Here is a 24,023-nt window from a genome sequence, read left to right on the forward strand (position 1 = left end):
GACAAGTGTCTAGAATTGTTTTTTTAACATGTGTCCTTATCAAGTCACAATTGTAAATTTCTACCCTTCAAAATACCTTCCCAGGACATAATTTGGTCAATATAGACCAAATCATATTATTGAGTTAGGACTAAAGTGAATACACCATTCAATGCCTTTTTTTATGCTGATTACGAATATAATAAGCATTTCTATTGGAAATGAATTTCAGTCCCCCCCCCTATATATGCCAATTCAGGGTAAGGTATAGGTATAGCCTATATAGGGGGGGGGCTGAAATTCATTTCCGATAGAAATGCTTATTATATTTGTAATCAGCATAAAAAAAGGCGGTCAATATATACCAAATCATATTATTGAGTTTTAAATAAAGTGAATGCACTATTTGATGCCTTTTTTAGGCTGATTACAAACATAATGAAAATTTTTCTCGGAAATGAATTTCAGCCCCCCCCCCCCTATATATGCTATACAACTACCCCTGACTGGACCTTTATAGGGGGGGGGGCTAAAGTTCCTTTATAATATATATTGGTTTTATATTAATAATAAGCAAAAAAAAATGCAACAAATGGTGTATTAACTTTAGTCCTCACTGAATAAGATGATCTGGTAGATATTTACCAAAAAGGCATCCAACAGTGTATTCACTTTATTTGAAACTCAATAATATGATTTGGTATATATTGACCCATAATTTAGTCTGTACGCCCTTCCCTGAAAGTTTCATTTTCCTAACCTAACCCCTTTCCAAGATAGCAAAAAGTAGCCAAACTAGAATTTTACCATACGTCCCTTTATTGTCTAGGATGTATCAAGAAAAGGTTTAATTCTATTCCTTTATTGATAATAGGCCAAGGCTATGTTAATCTTGTCCCATTGTATGTCAGTTATGGAATCTTAAATACATTGACCCTATAAACATAAGCTTATAGGCCTATATAGCCTATTATATAGGGCTATATCTAGACAAATCAGAGACGAGGGCACAACTGTAAAGGTAAGGGGAGATCAACTTTAAAGTGCCAAATAGAGAATTCAATTGTAGGCCTAACACCCTAATTTACAGTGCTTATTTCTCAAACGAGGGTCTATGTATAGTCTTTATGAAGGACTCCTGAAACTTACTTTTAATGCCTACATCAAAAAATATAACCAAATGACTGAATTCCAGTTCGAAAAAAAAAATGAAGAAAGTCAGTCTAGGGTCTACTAGTTCTTTATGAAAATGTGACATAAACTTTTAACTTTCCAAGAATGACAATGGCTGTTCTGTAAATCGTACCATCTATTTTAGGTAGAAGGGTTACCAAAATATTTAGGGACAAAAGTATCCAAATCAGCAAAAAATTGACACTTTTGTGTCCCACTAGACAAATATTCAATTTACAGGATTGCCATTATAAATTTTCACAACCTGTGAAAAAAGTGCCAAAAAACCTGTGAAATTCGTCCTTCTTTGTTCTGCTACCTCGCGCAGTTCTGCAGGTATTTCCAGCTTTGACATTAACGCTACCAATAAATGAAGTTTAGTGCTAGTTCAAATTGAAGAGATGACATAAAAAAATCGTCATGAGAATTTCAACAGAGCGAAATTTTATTTCGATTATCAATACCGCTACCTATCATAGTCGAAAAGTAAAGAACCAACCTTAGGGATTCATTTTCAATTCGACATTTTCATAACTTATGCAAAAAAGATACGAGTCGTTGATCTTAGGTAGCTATTAAGGATCTCTAGGTCCGACAAGGTCCGAACGGCTGTAGCAACGAAAAGTCTATTTTGACCTACATGGTTTTAAAGTTAAACAAAAGACATTGATCTCCTTAACCACTCATTCAAAATGTTGGTCAAGCGGTTGAAATCCTTTAACAACTCCTCTATCTTGCCGTTTTTTGAACATTTAGAAGTAGCCCTGAGCAAAAATGACGTTTTCGAGAATTAAAAAAGTGAGAAAACAAGGCCGACTGAAATAAATTCGCTTGGGTTATACTCGATAGAAACTGGCAACCGGTGTTTGACAAAAAATCACAGCTGAAAGTACAGAGTATAAAAGAGAAACATTCGCTAGCGGCTATAAATAAAATTGTGCCGCAACACAGCTTTTCCATTAAAATCCTTTCTTTCTATGACAGCAGTGTAATAATAGCCATGTGCACACAGCTACACACCACAGGGATTTACGCGGAACGTGCCAGCAGGGAATGGCCATTCACTTCTTCTTTCCAGCCTTCTCAGCGGCCTTGGTGACTTTGCCACCATCAGTAGGTGGGTCCTTGAAGGTGACCGACTTGATGACAAACGTCAACCGTAATATAGAAGAAAAAGATGGATTCGATAGTTCTAGCACACCACATTGGTTAAGACTTTAAGTCTTATTCCTATTCGGTTGATAAATGGTGTTCGCACAGGGCGCTAAAACATCTAAGGAAAATCCCCAAGCTGTTACCAAAGCACAAAAGTAAAGTACAAATTAAAAGCAGTTGTATTTATAAAAAAAAGAAGAAAATAAAGTCATTTGGTTTTGATTTGGAAAAATGTCCAAAAAGTGTCCTGATTTTCAAAAGCTGCCATTTTTGACCCAATAGTATCCTGGTGTCCCTCAGAGTGAAAAAGTGTCCAAAAGCCACTAAAAGTGTCCATTTGGCATCCCAGTTAGGTAGACTATAGGTAACAGTTTTCAGGCTACATTTATTAGAAACTGGCAATATTGTTTCGACTTATGAAGTTGCTAAAACGTCCTTTCTTTCGACAAGAAATGATTTAAAGAAAATTCGAGGACATAAATATCACTTCTTATGCTGTTTTTTGCATATATTTCTTTGCTATGCGTTGATCAGTGGTTTAAGGACTCTGATGAGATCGTCATCAAATTTTTCTAACAAATATTCTGCCTGTAAGCTATGAGATCTAACCTCTTTGATAAGGGGAAAAATCGATAATCTGTGCAGCAAATATAAAATCTTAGATGTGCAATCTTTGCACTTTGATGGGTCACAGAACAGGACCAAAGTTTCCCCCGATGTTTATACAAGAAAAATAAACCAATTTTTGGAGGATCTTGGAGTTCAAAGTAAGAAATAGCTAAGACTAGGAATACGTGAAGTTCAAGATGTATTTTAGGATAACAAAAAGATCGATCTAGTTGACAGCTTCATTTACTTTGCTAGTTTTACCTGATCAATATACTTTTTTCTTTCACCATCTGGTAATACGCCTACTCTTACACCTACCAAACAGTCCCATTCATCTCTTCACCCTGAACTAAATTTCCTTCCCCTGCACCTCTGACCTGTGCATACAGATGTAGTTACCGGAAATTAGCTATCTCCTCTTGCCACATTTGAATTTCTTGGTTCTCCAACCTTTCTTTTGCTCTTTCTGCTATGACACCGTTTGTTCCAGAGATCATTTAGGCCACATTCATTCAATGTTCTTTTTATTCTGATTAGCAATGAGCCACTCTTAACCTTATATAGGTCTTTTAAATATATATGCTGCTTTCAAAAGACAGAAATCTGGTATCATCAATAGCTTTTCCGAAAGCCTTGTCATAGCTACCAGCCTTCTACTTCTAATGACATCAAACCTATGTCCCTTTGAACTACCAAATCTACTCATACTATGAACCCATTAAAAATATTCTATCTGAACAATATCTTGCTTTTTTTGTTGCTAAAGAAAATGCCATAGTATTTGTCAAGCTCTGGTTCAACTTCCAACTAAAATTTGAGAATTTTTTTTTTAGTTTCATTAATAAGTGCTAAGGGAAGCAAAAAATGAATTCCATGTGAACCTCTGCAATTTTTTGGCAGTAGCGGGCACCCATAAATTTGACAGCTATATTTTTGTCAGTGGACCCTGGAATTTTGACACCAATTATTTATCATTTGTTTTACAAGTTCAGTGAAGTTTTTACAGTCTTCTATATTTCAACAGGGCCTGCTGCTATCTGTCAAAAATTTCAACAAGGTTACTACAAGATATTTGCAAAACAAATGAATCAATTTATAGAAGCCATTATCTACATTTGAATTTGACTACAGGAACATTTTTGTGTGCCTAGTATTCCACTACATTAAACAAGAATTTTTGACACTTGGAACCAGGTTTTGACAATATAATATTTGCTGCCATTTTAATTTAATTTTATCAAGAAAAAGCTAATTTGACTAGAGTTCAGATAAAATCACATGTATCTTGATGTATTGGTGCTAATCTCAACTTTTTTTTGCAATAAGTAACAAAGTAACAGCAGTTGGAACAGTGCATACCTGAGAAATTGTCAAAAAATCTTTTCTTGTCAAAAACAGGGAACTGACTATTAAATATTCTTTCCTTATCTGGGTTTACTGGATACTGTTTCAACGTTTTCTATCATTGGAATACAAAAACAGTTTCAAGAGATGGCGCTTTAAATCATGGCTAAGCAGAGCAATTCCATTTTGAAGACAAATTTTGACAGCGGTTCCAAAATTGCAGTGTCAAATCATTGGTACCTTTACCCTATACTTTGGTAAATTTTTAAGTGGTACTGTAATTTAGCTAGGATGAAACTAAAACGTCATTTGGTTCCTCTTTTTATGCTCTTTCATAATCCAGAAATTGCTTCTGGGGCTAATTGCATCTTGAGCCCATAAAGGGGCCCCAAAGGTATTTCATTTTTGTAACAACACAAAGAAGTTATCAACACTAGTTAAGTTATTAAAAAGTGGTTAAAAACATATTACTAGTTCATAAGTAAGTTGTTCAAGAGTAATATATTCCAAAAATACTTATTTATAACAATTAATATCTTATATATTAATTTTGTATAAACCTCATTTATTAGGCAACTCAAATATAAACCGTTTTCCTACCATTTCAAGTTTTCCAAATGCTGTTGACAAAAATAGCAATGAATTTTGCAATTTGAAACTTTGCTGTTGACAGTTCAGGTTATGTTCCAATTCAGCGTATATATTTCCACATAAGGGGGGTAAAATTCGTGGTAAATTTGCAGCGTATATAAGGGCTTGAGATGCAATTTGCAACAAAATTAATTCTTGAATTAAAAAAGACATCAACTGATGTTTTCACTTTCATCCTAGCTTAATTTTATTTATTTATTAACTGAAAACCCTTCTACAAAAACTTGAAAAGGACGGAGCAAAATATAAGAAAAAAAAAGAACTCCCTTATAAAAAGTCTACTCCCTTATAATTTTTGAGTATATTACTGATCTACGCAGTTATTCTGAAAGTAAAGAATAACATTAAACCCCAAAATTAGCAGAATTTATTCCGTGCAGGAGGGTGATTGCCCCTTCCTTATCCAACCTCCACCTCATGGTCACAGAAACTTCAGATTTTGCTCATTATATCAGAAATTGAGAGTTGTAGTCCTTTTGCTGAAGTCCAAAGGGATTGGAGACCAACCAGCTGCGTAGGGATGATATTTTTCAGGGGTGGGGGTATTTTTGTCTGAGATTATTTTCCACAGGGTGTATTTTCCCGGGGGGGGGGGGGATCAAACGCTTGCCACTGAAAAAGGACAAGCAAAGATAAAAAAAAACTAATATCTTTAGACGTGTCGAACGAGGCATGTTCAATGACGATAAAAACCAGAAAAGAAACGTCTAACAATAAGAAAAAAGGGATTGCAACAAATCAAGTCTAGAAGAGAAGGTGAAAATAACCTTCTGAAAACTAAAGCGCCATATTGTGAGAATCACAACATGGCGCTTTACCGAAAATAAATTATATTACAAATACTTTCTTATATACTTATTACAACATTAAAAATAAAACTACAGAAAAATTAAATTTTGAACTAATGGACTTTTCAGCAGCTGATATCATTATATATCAAATATTTATTTTAATCTTATTTATTCCCAAGACCGTTCACGATAAATTTAGTTTCACTACAAAACAAGAATTTAGCTACTGCCTCCTTTTCCAACTCTGCAAATTTAAAGCCACCTGCGTCATTGGCGCATCACTGAAAGCGAATTATATTTCAAATATTCTCTTTTCCAGTCATTACAGCATTGAAATGAAAATACATATTACAATATTCAAATTTTACTTATTCAATTTTATTTATTATAAAAGAATTTTATTTTTTCAATTTTATTTATTCAATAAGAATTAAACCTTTAGCCTCCTTATGGTATATTAAACGCTAAATGCACATTAAATACGTTCAATACCTTGTGTCAATTAAATCTTTCTCCTTATACTATAAAAATATTACATACAGATGCCACATGGTACATAAATTTTAGCCAACTACGCCACTGCGCGTGTGGGCGGTTCTAGCAGACAACAAGCTCAACGTAATCGATGAAATCAGGTTCCAATTCGGGCATTTGACATGTTGATAAAGTATGTTCTGACTATAACTCAGTTAGAATTCTTCTGAAGCAAGTTTTTTCGAATGATTGTATTCTTTTCTCTTGTTGTGGATTCAGGTGCCAGGTCTCAGATCCGAAAAGTAGTACTGATAGAACATTGCTTTGGAACAGTCGTTGCTTTAGCCTCCTGTTTTTTTAAATCCTGTTTTTTTACTTCATTACGAGACCTCTAGGAGGAGGAGTCAGATGTTATATTTACACCAGTGATTTTTTTTTTTACATAGATATGAAAGCTCAGGAGGTTAGGGGCTATCAGTTTAAAGAAGGGTCATAAAGCTCTATTCCGATTATGATTAATTCAAATTTTTCAATTGTATGAGAAGACCAAAATATTAATATGAAATCTTACTACTTATCATAAGGGGGGAGGGCTTATGTCAAATGGAAAAGTAATTCTTTACAGTCACATTAAACTCGAATAGGCAGATTATGCCGGAAAATTCTAATAAACATATAAATTTATCAAAATACAACAGTGTATGAAACATATTTTGCCAACACTCGACATGTGAGGAGGACAGTTTCAGCCCTCTCAAATCCACTGAAGACACGAGTTGTAATTTAGAGGAATTAACTGGATTAAGTTGGGGGAACATTGAACGTTTCTATTCGACGAAAAAACATTCACAAAAACTAACAACATAACAAAACAACACTGTTCATGTCAGCTACCAGCTTATTTTTTTACTATTTCCATTACTAGTACAAATTTATGGACTTAATTCAGCTTCTAGTAAGCAATCTAAAATATAATCCGAACTTTTGAGCGTGCTCAAGATAATCCATTTAATACTTAATTCAAATTAATGAGAATAAAAAATTATTTATACTTAACTCTTGCAAGCTTTCCAGCGATTTCTATGGCCAATAGGTTTTGAGGAAGGGTTCTGACACTTAATTGCGTCTCAGGCACGTAAATTACAATGGGACAGGGGGAGTCTTTCCTGTCTATTATATTTAAAAATAAAAACTTTTTTCACCTCAAAGTAAGGACCAACATTCAAATTAAAACGAAAAAAAATTGTTCCATATATGTAGGGGGTTGCCTGTGATTCAATCCCTCGCTCTTCATGTTAAAGTTTCAGTGCTTTTAAAAAACCTTCTGATTCTAATTAAGATAATATTTCATGAGTCGCTCTTAAGGAACTGGAACAAAATGTCGAAATTAAGCGTAAAAGGCGAAGTATTGAGGAGGAAGCAGCCCGTCTCATATACAGAGTCCACTCTTTAAACTTTAATATTGCTCCTTATTATTTGAAAAAACATCTCTTTCGTGTGTTTATTGTCTGATCACTTCTTCAAATAATACCGAGAAATCTGCTTTCTCCTCCGTGGAAAATAAAATTTCCACAAAGGAAGATTCTGAGTCAGTTGATTTTTGAATTTGATCAAATTTTTGGAAGTGATGAAAGACTTGAGAGCCAAGCCATGGTTAATTAGAGTGAAGCCAAGACAGATAGTTGCTGTGAGAGGTAAAGCTGGCATAACTTTCTCGAAGTTGTATAGAAATGAGTAATTTCACTTGTTTATGATAAACTATTATCCATCTTAGGGCAGAACTAACGTGGATAGACATAGAGTGAGGGTAACTCAAATAGTATACAAGTTTTGGGAGCCGTTGAAGCAATTGGATATCAAAAAGATGATTCAAAGATAAAAGGAAATTTTTCTTAGAACCTAACAAGAATTCAAAGAAAAGAGGACTGAGTGGCTACCTTACACACATTTAAGGTATTGGCTTTCATCTGTGCAGAAATCAGCACTGCCAGTCATGGAATGGAGATCAGCAACGGCAGTTTGAACTAGTGCCGTCTAGATTGGACTAGCCTAATGACGCAATCTATCTGTCCAGTAGACCTGGTTACATGTCAGTCTACAAACACTAAGGCTTATATCAGACGAAAACAATTCAACAGAAGACTACTCTGAAGTTTCTGGCAACAATGAATCGGCAGTTCCTGCTTATTCTAGAAATAAAGAGAAGTAATTTGTCTGACATATTTTGCATCAAAGCAACTCAAGTTCAAATTCAAATTTCTTTCAGACATTCACTCTCTTTCAAGAAGTCAACCAGCACGTTCTAGAGGTCCAATCTCAAGAGCGCCGGATTGTGCAAACAGCATTCAATTCAAAAGAAAAGCCAGTGCATTCGTTTGTTATTAGCACACAGATCAATTATGTGTTGATGCCATTGTCGATGCCAAAAGAAATTGCAGACATCTTGTATTTCCTACATTCCATGTAATCAGATATTCTATACTTCATAGTGGATGGAAGAATTTCAGAGCTGACAAGAGTCCTGAGAAAGCTTCTTGGTTATTAGGGGTGCACGCATGGTGTTGGATATTGTGCATGAATTCTCTGTATTATCTGTCAAGGAGTTGACCATTGAGTCAGAAATAGTCATTGCAAAATCTTACCCACAGTAAAATGCCAGTTGAAAGCTCTTGTTTTATTACATGAAATAAAAATACATAGCTCAAAACAAGGATTGTTTTCAGTAGAGCACACATTACACTCTAGTTTTTAGGAGACAAGAGCTTGGAAGAGGGGGGAGGGGATCCCATTTTGATCTAGCATGGGCTGTATTTTTGAAGAACAAATAAGTTTTTCGCTGTTCTGTCAATTTGTCCCCTGGGTGTATGTTTGAAACAATTGGATTAAACAAATAATTATTGGCAAATTTTCAAAAGGCCCCTCTCAAGAAAATTCGGTGTTTACTTGGCTGGCTAAAAAAATACTGAAAATTCAACCTAATCCAGAAAATAGACTTTTTAGTTGAGTTGTAAAACTGAGTTGAGATGAAGTTTTGTAGTGAAACCTTATTACACATACACATAGACATAAATTCGGTGTTTACTTGGCTGGCTAAAAAATACTGAAAAATTCAACCTAATCCAGAAAAAAGCTTTTTAGTTGAGTTGTAAAACTGAGTTGAGATGAAGTTTTGTAGTTAAATGTTGTCAAGAAAGATAAACAATTTGTTTGTTCTTAAAAAGTGACCTTGGATCCACTAAAACATTACCCTCAGTGACCTGGCATCTGAAATAATTAAATCTACTTGCTTCTTGCTAAAATCATTTTCCAAACTTAGAAGATTTAGTATTATAGTAACTAGTCTCACCAAAGATCCGACTTCTAAGATTGAGAATATTCAAAAAAGGGATTTCAAAACTACTCTTAGTTCTTCCTTTACTGCTTGTAAGGGCTCAGTTCAACTCAGCTGAACCTGACTTCCTTGTGACTTAGATGACAAAAAGTTACCATGGACTTTAAACTGAATTGTCTAATGTCCGACTTTTGCCTTTATATTCTTTACATTCGATTATGTAATAAGACTCTAGTGTTGCAAACAATAATTAGAGTGGGACACAAATAGTCGAATATCAAGTCAAATTAATCTACAACACCATCCACTTACACCGTCTTAAGGATAGTGTATTCGTTGAGACCAATTTGATATTTCTTAAATCTTTCTTGGAGCAAGAAACTGCTTAGTGTTTTAAATGAATACGAAAACAACGCCGAAAAAAGTTATTATCAAAAGAACAAGTTTTTAAGTTAGAAAAAAATATGAAGAAAATAGGCAAATATAATATGGCTCGTATATGTAGTAATTTCACAATATAATTGACTATTAAAGCTTTATTTTGACAGGACTACACTTTTTTTTGCAGTTTTCAAGCCATTCAAAAAATGAAACTTTTTGACGTTTTTGAACCTAATTTATTTACAAACTAATATTTTTCATTTCTTTTTTTTTGTGCGCTAAGGTAAGAACCACAGGACCTTGCTTTTTTTGTTAAACGGTTGGATACTTCAACATCCTAATAATCATGGGTTTTGAAAACTGACAAGTTCTATTTGAGTTCAAATTCTCCATTTAAGAAGATACTTTACCAGGCACTAGAAACAAGGAAGAAAATAGCCCCTAGACAGGAAAAAAAAGGCACTTTCTCTGCTTCTGTAGTCTTACAAATTCAAGAGTTTTCGGATAAAGATTGAGCCTTACTTGTCAAAGAATCAGAAAAACCAGAGAATTTTCATTGATGCATAAAGCTGAACTTGGTTCAGATCTAAGAATTAGCTTGCAAGGAACATCTTTAATCATTCAACGTCTATCTCAACTTCAGTGTACGAATATCACTATTCCGTCCACAATTTTTATTGTAAACTATTAACTATCGGACTTCTTCCTAGAATGGGTTTTTAAGTGACGTTTAAGCTTCGACTTCTCTGAAAATGCTCCCTTGCATAAATTACATTTGAATGGTTTATCACCAGTATGAAATCTTTGATGGATATTCAAGTGGCTTGCTCTAGAAAAACATTTCTTACAAATATCACACTTAAATGAGCTTTCACCGGTATGCACTATTTGATGCGTTTTCAAAGTGCTTGATGTAGAAAAACATTTCTTACAAATATCACATTTAAATGGCCTCTCACCTGTATGCACTGTTTGATGCGTTTTCAATATGGTTGATGTAAGAAAAGCATTTCTTACATATCTCACATTTAAATGGGCTCTCACCTGTATGCACTGTTTGATGCTTTTTCAAAGTGCTTGATGTAGAAAAACATTTCTTACAAATATCACACTTAAATGGGCTCTCAGCTGTATGTACAGTTTGATGCTTCTTCAAATGTCTTGATGTAGAAAAACATTTCTTACAAATATCACACTTAAATGGGCTCTCAGCTGTATGTACAATTTGATGCGTTTTCAAATAGCTTGGTTAAGAAAAGCATTTCTTACATATTTCACATTTAAATGGACTCTCACCTGTATGCACTATTTGATGATTTTTCAAAATGCTTGGAAACGAAAAGCATTTCTTACATAGATTACATTCATATACCTTTTTTTCTCTGTGTATATTTTTATGTCTTTCTAATTTTATATTCTTTTTACTGAGCAAGTATGTTTTCTGATCGTCTAAACTTTTTTCATCAGATTCCAATTTTGATGAATTTGAGTAGCTGCTTGCTGATGAATTCTGTGAAACGATTAGCGATTTATTTTCCTGCAGGTCTAGTTCAGACATTTTTGGCAAAAAGTGACCATGTAACTCTAGATGTTGTCTCATATCATTAATACATTCTTTTAAACAAATGGCACATTTCCTTGTCGCTCCCATTTGGTGTTCGAGGAAATGAACAACAAAATTACTGTAATCGCGAACTACTGCGGGGCAGGTATCACACTCTATTGGTGAAAGCTCTTCACAACCAGTGTCAATGTGAAGATCTAGAATCAAAAGAGATTTCTCTGCTTTACCACAGGAGCCGCATCGCCAGGTTCCAACTGTAAATTCTTCAATAGCTTTCTCTGTCAGTCTTTTTACCATAACGATTGGTTTTGGGCCTAAGAGTTGTGGATGACTCACACCATCAGAGCAGCACAAAGTAGAATGCATCATCCCTGTAGTGAAAAAAAAGATTGACATTTTTTTACTCAAATTAATAAAATAAGAAAAACAAAGAAATTGGGATTATGACAATTAGGACCCAAACACTGGGGGTCAGAGACATTATCGGCTTACGGGAAATAAATATTGAGTCATATATTTGCAACTTATCCAGAAGATCGCACCAGATTTTCCTCAGGTAATTTTGCTTGTTCAGTCCTTGGGGACAGAGCAATCAGCTAAGTCTGATTGTGCTGATAGAAGTTGTCATTACACACATGACGCATCAATATTCAAAATATATGGTGATTTCAAAAACGTAAACAAATAAAAACAAACAAACCCAAAACCACTAATTCTAGAATATTTTAGTATGATTTATGATTTAAGTAATATTAAAATGAAAGACCGAACGGACCCGCCATTGGTATACCGAAGAAAACGCGGGCAGCGAGGGGTGGGGGGAGTCAGTTATAAGATTGACAAATGTGATATGTGTAATTTTCTGAGTCTACTAGAGTACTATTGTGAACATCTCACCGCCTGAGATGTTAGCCTGAGGCCAACACAGCTGTGTTGCCTGATGGCAACAGCTACACAGGCCCTTCCTTCATCTCAATCTCTTCAAAGCCTCCCTCTTTACAACCTCAAATGAAGTTCCCATTTCCTTTAATTCTTTCTGTACAAGTTTGTATGACTGTTTTACTTAAAAAATACAATTTTGAAAGAGTCATTACCATGGGTATGCAATAACTCTGAAAACATATGTTCAGTGATGTGGTTTATACCCCCCTCCATCCTTTCCCAAAACTCTGCGTTCACTTGGGGTAAAAATTAACGAGAGCGCATAACTGCTATAGGAGCTTTTAACCTCAGATGACCTGAAAATGGGAACAATAACATGAACCGCATTTGAGTTTTGATTTTGTCCTTCTTTCATTTATTTTATCTTTTATCTTTCATTTCAGTTTGGTATTACTACTTTTATTGTCTTTGTATTACCTTAAACTAGTCTACTTTTTATCCGTAGTTGTAACTAAGTCTTGAGCTAATAGTCTTAGTAGAACTAATAGTAATATCTTAAGCTACATCATGTTCGGGAGAAAATTGGTGTTACGCAGAAATTTTTTCAAAAAATCAGCAAAGTAAAAAAACAAACTCCACCTCTACTTTGCTAATGTAACTTTCTAGTTACTTAAAAAGAAAGTTTTTAGATTAATGTTGATAGGCTCAAGACCTACTTTTGTCTTACACTGTTTCAGTACTGTGCATTTAAATTTCTTTGATGCACTTGCCTACGAGCCAAAATACAAACAAGTCTTACTATAGACTTTTGAGAATACTATTTAATTACCTATTTGAATGACGAAAATACTTTTAGCAATACTATTTAAATACTAAAAACGTGAAGAACGTTTGTTAGGTAGAAAAAACTTTTCAAAAAAATTATCCTTCATCAGCCTGAATTTTAAAGTACCACTAATAATTCCAAATATACTTTCGTTATTTCTATCAAGTTCCTGTAAGTCTGATTCAGATACTATATTCAATGAAACACCCAAAGGTCAATTTTGATGCTCAGATGACAGAATATAACTAGAAGTTTCTCTCGTTGTTTCAGTCTCAATTGATGAAGCAGCTTCAGCTTCTACAAAATAAAAAGAATTAACAAATAGAAGATGAATGAACAATAAGATTGTCTGAATAATTCACCCAGAAAGAATGAAAGCAACAGAGCATGCAAATACAAGTCTAAAAACTTAGAAAACTAGACATAATAAGAGGTTGGAGCAAATTTAAAAGTGATAAACTTGATTGTTACGAAACTGATTTCACAAATTTAGAGTTTTATTCACAGATTTTCATATCCAGTAGTTAGTAGCAAATTTTTTTTGAATAGAAACATATTTATACTCGCTCAATAAAGACTAGAATGGCAAATCAATCGGCACTTTGCCAACATTACGCATCTTTAGCCTGCTTAAATAATACTCTCAACGTTAAATCTTACAATCGCTTTGTGTTTAACGCTTTTAGTAACACTTTTTATGGAAGTAAAATCTTTCAATAACGCTATTTAAAGCTTTATGTAATGTTTCATGCTTTATCTTAGCAAAAAAAATTTTTTTTCTTATTAAAAAATAATTCAGAAACATTATTCGTTTAATTATACCTTCGTTATCGATTCCCACTTCCTGGGAGTCAAATTCTAGAAGTGATGTGGAAATCCTGGATGAAATACCCTCAGAGAGAATTTGATGTCCTGGTGATAGAGAAGAATTTGAGGTTTCCATTAGGGTTGCGGCAGCACTTATTGAAGGACCTTCAACACCTACAACAACAAATAAAAATAACAAGGAAAAAAAATCCTAAAATGCTAAAAAAAATACAATCTCAACAAATTACTCAGAAACAAAGAGGCTTCCAAAACCACAAAGAGATGACAAAAATAAATAGCAAAATTTAAAAGATAGTAAAATGTAAAACAGGAGCCTTGAACAAACTCAAGACTGATAGTCGAAAGATGACATCAATAAATTTTGGTAATTACCACCTTTTTCACCAATTTTAAATAATTTAAAAAGCGTTCATCTGTTAAGAAAAAAAAGAACAGAAAATTTGAATTTGCAATTAATCAAACTATAGTTCAACTGAACAAGATCTATAAGACATCATTTGTTCCAAGCAGAGAAACTTACAAGAGTGTGTTCTTATTTGCCGAATTTTTTAGCTAGACAAAAAAAAAAATTACGAAAAAAAAATTGATCTCTTCTTTTATCTGTTTTGATTCAGCCATAGCAGTAGCCTACATTAAAATTCCTTTATTTAATATAAAACATTTTATTTGACAAATATTAATTTATTATTTTTAGATTAACCAAAGCTATTTTGAATGCCCATACACAACAACAAAAACCAAAGTATTTGAATCACCAAAGTGATTTTAGTTTAATGGTTTAACTAAAGCATAAGTTTTCTGTAAGGTATGAACAAACTCAGAGATTAAAAAAAAATTATATTAGTCCAATCATATTAAGGTTTTAGGTGGAAGTAATCTTGGGCAGCAGAATAGCGCTGCCTAAGTAAAGAGCAATGTGGGCACAATGTTTTTTTTTGGTCTTAGGCCAGGGAACTTCGTATCGAAGGACTTGTCGTAGAAACTACGAAAAGGGCTCATTCGATTGCAAATCCAAACTGCTAGTGCACTTTTTAATAGTCGAAAGTGATTGTAAGGCAACTAACCCCCCTCCCATACCCACCTTTTCCCCACACATTCAGTCGAAATTTTATATAGCAATTTTGTTCAACGTAGTTGAAAGGTCCGGAAATTATGTCTTTGAGGATGACAACCCCCCAAAGCCCTCAAGGCAAGGGTTATAAGTTATACCCTGGGGGCATATAAGGTATATATAGAAAGGGTATTCGTTTAAACTCTGGAATGGGCTTATTGGATTGAAAATCAGATGTTCTTGTGTCCTTTTTAAGATTCAGAGGGATCAGAGGGTGGATACCCCCCCCCCCCCAACACCTCGTATTTTCCTAAAATGAATTTAATAGAAACTTTGAGATGGCCATTTGTTGTCATAGAAACTTCAAAAGGAGCTCATTCAATTGGAAATTGAATGAGCTAGTGCTCTTTTTAATAGTCAGAAGTGACTGGAAAGCAACTAACCCCCCTCCTAAGCCCACCATTTCCTCAAACTCATCCAATCAAAATTTTGGGATAGCCATTTTGTTCAAAATAGTTAAAAGGTCCAGAAATTATGTCTTTCAGGACGACTGCCCCCCCCCCTTACAGCCCTCAAGGCAAGGGTTGTAAGTTATGCCCAGGCTGCAAATAAGGTATATTTGCAGCCTTCAAAACCGGTGCATACTGGAATAAGATAAGAGAAAAGTTAAGATTAAGATCAATTAAGATTTGTTTAGAGTAAGATTAGTTCAAAATGCTAAAATGTAGTCCATGTACCCTAGTTTTTTTTTATGAAATATTCCTGATACACATTATTCTAGAAACCAAATGTTTGGAAGATACCTTCATTGTCAAAACTGATGGGTTTCAATTCCTGGGTGTCAGCTTCTGATTTAAACGGTCCTGCAATGCTGGGGAAAGATGTAAAAGAAACAGCTTCAAGCTTAGGAGACAAACAAATGTTCAAAGTATCAAAGAGCTCCTCACTCTCACTAGGAAAAGTATGTTCAACTTCTAAAACAAAATATGAATAAAAGGGACATAAGACAACAGCAAAGCTTTCTTAACAAATCCAATTGTTTTTCATTTTATAATTAATTTTAAAACATTTTCAAAGAAAAGTAAAGGGTAACATTATTCCAAAGATGAGCACAAAAAAAGGTTCAATAATTCCTTAAGAATAGAACTACCATAAATCACTGACTACAAATAAACAAACTTAAATTAAAATTGATAACCAAGTGAAACTCAAAACGAGGAGAAACTACCACAAAGAGGAGTGGGACTCGGGACATATAGGCCTTCTAAGGACCAAAACATAATTTGCACTTTATTTAAAACAATTTTTACTTTGAGCTATGTTTTTATTTCTCATAACATCAAAATAAATTATATCCCAATCAGAACTCATATTAAAGGAAAAAAACCATGAACGTGAATTGGCAATTTAATATATTCTGATATATATATTTCTGAGTCTTGATAACTTTGGAGGTATTGAAGTTATGAAAAGTAAAATATTAAATTGTTATTTAGTTTTTTTATTCTGGTTAAGAAACACGGCATTTTTTTTTCTCTGTTAACATTTATATTGCAACTGTTTCTTGAGTTTTAATTTTAACAAAGCATCCTTTAACACATTTTAGCAAGGTTCTGAATCTTTTATTTGTATCTACTATTTAATTGGATTCTTTTGGTTTTTAAGTATAACTAAGCCCATTACAAATATCTAAACACACAATCAGGACCATATTCAGGATTTTTATTTGGAGGGAGGGGAGGGGGTTTAAAAAAACTTAAAAATGCAACAAAAATTGCTTACATGTGTTTTTACTACGCGTTTACGTCAGACAAACATTTCAGGGGGGGGGAAGGGTTTAACCCCCCCCCCTCTTACTGGATACAGCTTTTCAAAAAAAAACTAAAAACAGAATAATATAGCCAAATCCAAGGTAAATTAAGGTTGAAAATTTTACATATTTTAAGATATTTTGATAAAATTACATTAGAACATTGCTGTTCAATTTTAACAAAGCATCCTTTAACACATTTTAGCAAGGTTCTGCGTCTTTTACTTGTGGCTACCATATAATTGTGTTCTTTTTTTATGTTTGGTTAGGCCAGTTACAAAATCCCTAAATACACAATTTTTAGAAACAGTATAAAAGAATTATGAATAGGAAAATAAGTTGATCATTAAGATAAATATTAAGGCTACCACCTAATAACCTTCCCTTTTGTTTGCAATTTTTTTTTTTTCATTCCTGCATTAAAGAAAGAGAAAATTATTATGCAATATTTTATAATGCCTTCACCAACATAAAAAAATAAAGTGAATATTTTAAGCTTTTATTTGCTTTGTATAACAAAACACTTTAATCTACCTTAGTTCTTAAGGGTTTGATACAAGGGTATATGCAGTTGCATATTTGTTTGTAACTTTTTTCCAGAACAATATCTAATAAGAAAGAGAACACAAGAAATTATTTACTTAAGCAAATGCAACTTTAATTTTATTCTGCTACTGTAAATTTAATTGAACAACTTACCATTCTTAACAGCACAAACTTCAGAAGGGGTGATATCTTCAGCCACTGGAATTTGAGGCAGGTCCATAATAGAGCCTGTGAATCAAGTAAATACTACTTATCAAATTTACACTACCAGCATTAACACTTGAATAGAATACTCCGGTTTTACAGGGGGTGAGTATAAGCACAAAGTCCCTAAAAATACAAAAGCTGAAGTGACTCCTTAAAAAAAAAAAAGCTGATTGGGTATTTATGAAGTTAAAAAAATTATTTATACTTATTCAGAAATCAAGTCATTTTAAACATTATTAGTTTTTTTTTTTTAATAAATAAAATTCTAAGATTTAAAGGTTGTCTCTTTATCTAACTGTAAATGAATTATAGCACAAAAGATCCATTATGGACCTTAATTTTGCTCCAAAGTACCAATTAAGGTAGGTTTAGAATTTAACTTCTAGCCAACATTAAAAGTAAAACTGCATAATTGAGTTTTTTTATCTTAAAAAGTTAGTTATGGAACAGGAGATATTCTCATAATTACCTTAATTACCTAAATTTGCAATTCAGAGCAAATTAAGATCCATTGGAGCTGTTACATGCTCCATACTTGATGATGTGAATGACTAAACATCAAATGCATCCCACTATTAGCAAATTACCTTTATTTGATGCACTGATTGTTCAAAATTGATATGCTATGGCTTGTTCTGTAACAATTTTAGATGGAGCTGTAGGGCTTCTATAAATACAAGTAAATCTTGTAACTATTACCAATACACCCCTTCTGCAATTACTTGAACTCAAGTTTGGTATTATGTGGTATCCAGGAATACAGATATGACTATCCTCCAATCAAGTATTACTATTATTGGAACTCACCTCTGTTAACATCACCAAATCAAATCCCTTATTTGTTACAAGGCTTTTTACTTCCTCGATCTTATTGGTTAACTCATTAACATTGTCGACCAGTAATAGAAATTCCCCACGTTATTGTATATAATCTTTTTCATCCTTATCTGCTCTGCTTGGTTCTGAGACACTGTTGTCACTAAACATCAACTCAAATGGAAGGGATGAAACATTATTACTACTTGAGAGAGATTCAGCAGTGACAAATGTTGCTGATTCCAAATTAGATATTGAATCACTTTGCATTCCATTATTTATATCAACAACACTCACAGATGAACAGTCTTTACTTTCAGAAGATAAACTATGGTTACTAAATACAATATAAGTAGAAGATGGAGCATTGCTACAAATTACTCCACATGCTACAAGTTTTTTTGGACAATTTTTTCTCCTCTAATGACAAGATTATTTGTGTCCTTAGATATCCGGCCCTACAGCTCTGTAACTAGAGCTCTACACTTTTCTCTATCCTCTTTTGAAATGTCTTTACGGATTTGGAGTCTAAACTGGAACCCAGTGGCATATTTTGCAGCTAGTTCAGAATCTTCAAAAATAGAGATGGTTAAGAATAGGTTGTTTTCTTTTCTTTGTTTTCTAGAAGAGGAGGCAATGAAAGCTCAAATACTTTCATTTAATTTGAAAAATAATTGCATACTAAAATTGTAGAAAATAAGCTTTTATTAACAAGGAAAAATGCCACTTTCCTAATGCAATTCAAACTCAAAACTAGAACCCAGGATGATAGTCACTGGTTTTACTGCAACTCTACTTTTATATTTATTTTATATGCAGGGAATTTTTTCCAGGGGGAGAATTATCAGAGAGGTGGGGATTTTATATGTTGTGAGGGGATATTTTCAGAGGAAAAATTTTCTGCAGAAGATGAATTGCCTGCAGGGTCAATTTTCTGAGAGGAAAATTGTCTCATCCATAGTCTTAAATCATTTATTTTTTTGTTTTTGTCTATTGTCTTGTATTGCATCATGTATTTCTTGTTAAAATAGTTGGCTGATTTATTTCAAAGGGAATTGTGAAAACCACTTGTTATAAGTTTAACCACTCAATTTTGATGGAATTGTTGAAATTTAGGAGATTGGTAAGTAAAATGATTATTGAAAAGAACATAAAAAGAACAGTAAATTTGTAATTGGTTATATAATTTAGCTAGGATGAAAGTGAAAGCCTCATTTAATGCCTCTTTATATGCTTTTTCATAATTCAATAATTGCTTCTGGGGCTAATTGTATCTTGAGCCCTTAAAGGCACCATCAAATGATGTTTTCACTTTCATCCTAGCTAAATTATATAACCGGAACAATCCTTAAGCAATTTCTCTGGAAAACATCTAGCAAATCTTCATCCGCTTTTCGGAGTGTCCATGCTTCAGAGCCATATTTGACCACTGTCATCACTGTAGCTTCTAATATTCTAATCTTGGTTTGCAGACTTATCTTCCTATTCTTCCAGACTTCTTTAACTGTGAAAAAACACCCTGAGCCTTGGCTATTCTATTTTTAACATCTTCACTACTCCCACCATCTTTACTAATAATACTACCAAGGTAAGTGAAGCTGCCCACCTGATCAATCTTTTCATTACCCAACGTCACCTTTTCATCTTCACTTATTCCCAGTCTTAGGGATTTAGTCTTCTCAACATTAATTTTCAAACCTATTCTAGTACCCTGAACTCGCAAAACCTCTAAAAGTTCATTCATTTTGTTCACACTTTCTTCTAGGATGCTCAAATCATGAGCATAATCTAAGTCCAGGAGAATTTTTCCTCCCCATTTGATTCCGTGGTCTTCCATTGCCTTTCCTCTGCTCCTTAATACAAACTCCATCAAAATAATCCACATAAAGTGAGATAGAACACGGCCCTGCTTAACTCCTGATTTAATAAAAAATCAGCTAATAACCTCATTTCTTACCTTAACCGCAGCAGTATTATTTTCCTACATAGCACTAATCACTTTAATGTATTTGTCTGGTATACCATACAAGGATAAAAACTTTACTAAAGCCCCTCTATCAACAGAATCGAACGCTTGCTCATAATCTATAAAACTGAGGACCAAAGGTATTTGAAAACTTAGACACTTCTCAATTATTAGTCGATGAGGGAAAATTTGATTAACACATCCTCTACCTTTTCTAAAACCCCGCTGCTCTTTTCTTAAAACTTTTTCTATGGCATCTCTCCGTCTAAAACGTATCATATTACTAAGCAATTTGCTACCTAGAGAGACCAGACTAATGCCTCGATAATTACCACACTCACTTTTATCACCTTTCTTATAAAGTGGCTTAATTAAGGTTTTCCTAAAATCGTAAGGTACTTCCCCTTTTTCAAAAATCATATTAATAATCTTCAATAAATTATTTATAACCTCAGAGCCACCATATTTAAGAAACTCATTTACTACCCTATCAGCACCTGGACCCTTATTATTTTTTAATCCTTTTAGTGGTGTTGCTAATTCCTCCTCACAAAACAGATCTTCCTTCACATCCAAGGTATCACAATTTTTTTCATTTTCCTCTATATTTTTTCCTGCAACTCTATCTCGGTTAAGCAAATTCTCAAAATGTTTGGCCCATCTCGCTTTAGCTTTTTCCTTATTGCTAATTGCCACCCCATTCCTATCTTTAACTGGGACAAGTCCGGATTGACTACTACCTCTCAATTTGTTAACATGCCAGTACAATATTTTACTATTATGCTGTCTAGCTGCATCTTCTAAATCCTCGGCAATTTTATCCATGGCCTCCACTTCACACCTCCTTAGTTCATATTTCAATACTTTCTCCACTTTCTTTACATTTATTTTGTTTTCATACAGTCTATCACTCAAATAATTCTTGTACAAGTCCTTTCTCCTTTCTATTAAACCTAAAACTTTTCCACTAATATTCTTAGTTCCAGGCCTAGCCTTCTTCTTCTAGGCGTCTTCCTAAACTTTACAAATTATTTTTCTAAGACCATCCCAACAATCTTCTACCTTATCAAATTTCAAACTCTCGAGCTTAGCATTCGACTCTTCATGAAAATTGTCCCTCAAATTATTATCATGGAGTCTACCAACATCATAACTTCCAGGGAGGTAATTACCCTTCCAATATTTCAGCTTTAAATTAACCCTTGACACTACTAGATGGTGATCTTTACTTTTAACATCAATAACAGCACTCCTATATACCCTTGTATCTGGTATTGATCCTGCCAGTCTTTGGTTTACTACAACATAATCAATAAGGTTTGCTGTCTTACCATCATGTGAATACCATGTTAGCTTATGAGCCATTTTATGACAAAACACCGTATTGGTTTTAACTAGATTGTTATACCTACAAAATTGCAAAAGTCAGTATTCATTACTGTTTTCTTTTCCTTCACCAAATTTACCTAAGCTGGGATACCATCTATCCTTATTTCTACCAACCTGGGCGTTAAAATCTCCCAGCAATAACATCATATTTCTACCTGGGACCTTGTCTATTTGCTCCTGTAACTGTAAGTAAAATTCATCTGAGTCACTAGTATCTCCGTCAGTCGGTTCTACAGGGGCGTATACTACTATAACTGATACCCTGAACTTTTTAGTCATAAAATGAGCAATTAGTATCCTATTATTAATACCTTCCCAGCCTAAATTAGACTTAGCACCTTCCTTATTCATCATGAGCCCTACTCTCTGTCTATGTAACCCATCCTTCCTGCCCGAATAAACAAATTCTATATCACCTAATTTCATGCTTCCTACCCCTGGGATATGAGTTTCTGAACCTCCTAATAAATCCAGTTCAAATCGTCTGAATTCGTCAGTCAAAATGTCGATACAATAGTCATTTTTTAATGTCGTAACATTCCAAGTTCCAATTTTCATGTTCTTTAAATCATTGAAATTTTTTTCGCCTCAGGAAAAGCAATGATCCCGGATACCAGTGCAGGACGGGGATCACATATCTTCTCAAGTCTACACCGAAGTGCTTAAGCCGGCTTAGAACCGGACAGCAAGAAGTCCCTGGGACCACTATGAATGGAGGTTTTGTGCAATCCTGGGCTCATCTTGGTCTCAACATGGTTTTCAGCACTTGGCGATGCTCTTTTATCAACAAGAGTCGAAATCCTGCGCCGACAATCTCAAGCCAATTACCCCCGACTCATTATGTATTCATGCCTACAAATATTATGCTACTACGGGGAGGACTCCCATAATAGATAAATTAGCTAGGAAGAAGTTTTTCAGTCCCAAGACGCCCGTCAAAACATACCAAGCCCAGAAAAATTGTCCATTAGTCAGAATTCCGTGCGAATGCTGTGTCGTTTACTAGGCTATAATTTCCTCGAGAGGTGCCACTCCTCAAGTGGGAATACAGTTAACCGCAAGGTCCTCAGTCTTGTAGGTACCCCGAAAAGGTTAATGCAGCTCTTTTCAGTGGCCGTTGTTCATTGATCAGTATCTTCCGCCCTGCTACAGTTGTCCTTCTATAGGGGATATTGCCCTCATGGTGTTTTGCATCACCTTGCACTTTAACTCATTACTTGGAGAAAGTATGCAACTCATGGAACTTGTGGACAAACCAGTGGGCCCTTTTGAGTGTACATTTGAGGGGCCTTCTTCCTCCTCCGCCTGTATTTATGACCCCGGGCATGTTTTTCATATAGCATCTTTGAAATTTTGATGCAGTCTTTTTTGCATGTTTACTAGATTCTAAACAAGTAGCCTACCTCAGTTTCTTTTTCAATGGCTTTAGTTCAGAAAATGCAATTCCTGTTATTTGAGTAGAATTTTAAGCCATGTTAATGTTTTGTTTTTTTTATTTAGGAAATGTATTTGCATATCTTTAAAACGTTATAAATTGGGATTGAGCAAAGTGGTGAAGCTGAAAAAAAAAATTATTGTACTTAATTTAAGCAGAATATCTATTTTGCAAGGTTTCACTTTTATAACATAGGCCTAGATTTTTAAAGGTCATCAAAGGTCAGGACCCTCTAGAGAGAGAAGGAGTAGGTACTTCAAAATACCTTCCCAGGACATATTTTAGCCTGTAGACCCATCCCTGAAAGTTTCAGTTTCCTAACCTCACCCCTTTCCAATATAGGTAAAAGTAACTAAAGTAGAATTTTACCAAGTGTCATACAGGGAATTCGATTATAGGCCTGCCACCCTAATTTAGTGCTTATTTCTCAGAAGTGCCCCCCCCCCCAATAAAAATTGGACTTTTAATGCCTACGCCTAAAAAATGACTGAATTCCAGTTCAAAAAAAAATAAGTAAAGAAATTCAATCTGCCATTTCCTTAATCAAAATTTGACAGGAACTAATTATTTAGTTTCCAAAATAAAAATGGCTGTTCTGTAAATCATGACATCTACATCTACTTTGAGTAGACTATAGGTAGCAGGTTTCAGACTACATTTATTGTAAACCAGCAATATGTCTTGACTAGAAAGGATTTAAAGAAAATTTGAGGACATTAATATGACTTCTTATGTTTGTTTTTTTTGCAAACATTTCTTTTTTATGCTTCGATGAGTGGTTTAAGAACTCTGATGAGATTGTCATCAAATTTCTC

The 24,023-nt window shown here is 34.1% G+C and overlaps 1 pseudogene; it reads right to left on the reverse strand.

Moving 5' to 3' along the window:
• Positions 1–10,267: 10,267 nt before the first annotated feature.
• On the reverse strand, positions 10,268–11,819 carry LOC148941777 (uncharacterized; annotated as a pseudogene).
• Positions 11,820–24,023: the final 12,204 nt, after the last annotated feature.

The sequence above is a fragment of the Artemia sp. Qi Xiang Cuo genome, chromosome 17 (genome assembly GCF_049724085.1).
Source record: "Artemia sp. Qi Xiang Cuo chromosome 17, ASM4972408v1, whole genome shotgun sequence".
NCBI classification, from domain to species: Eukaryota; Metazoa; Arthropoda; class Branchiopoda; order Anostraca; family Artemiidae; genus Artemia; species Artemia sp. Qi Xiang Cuo.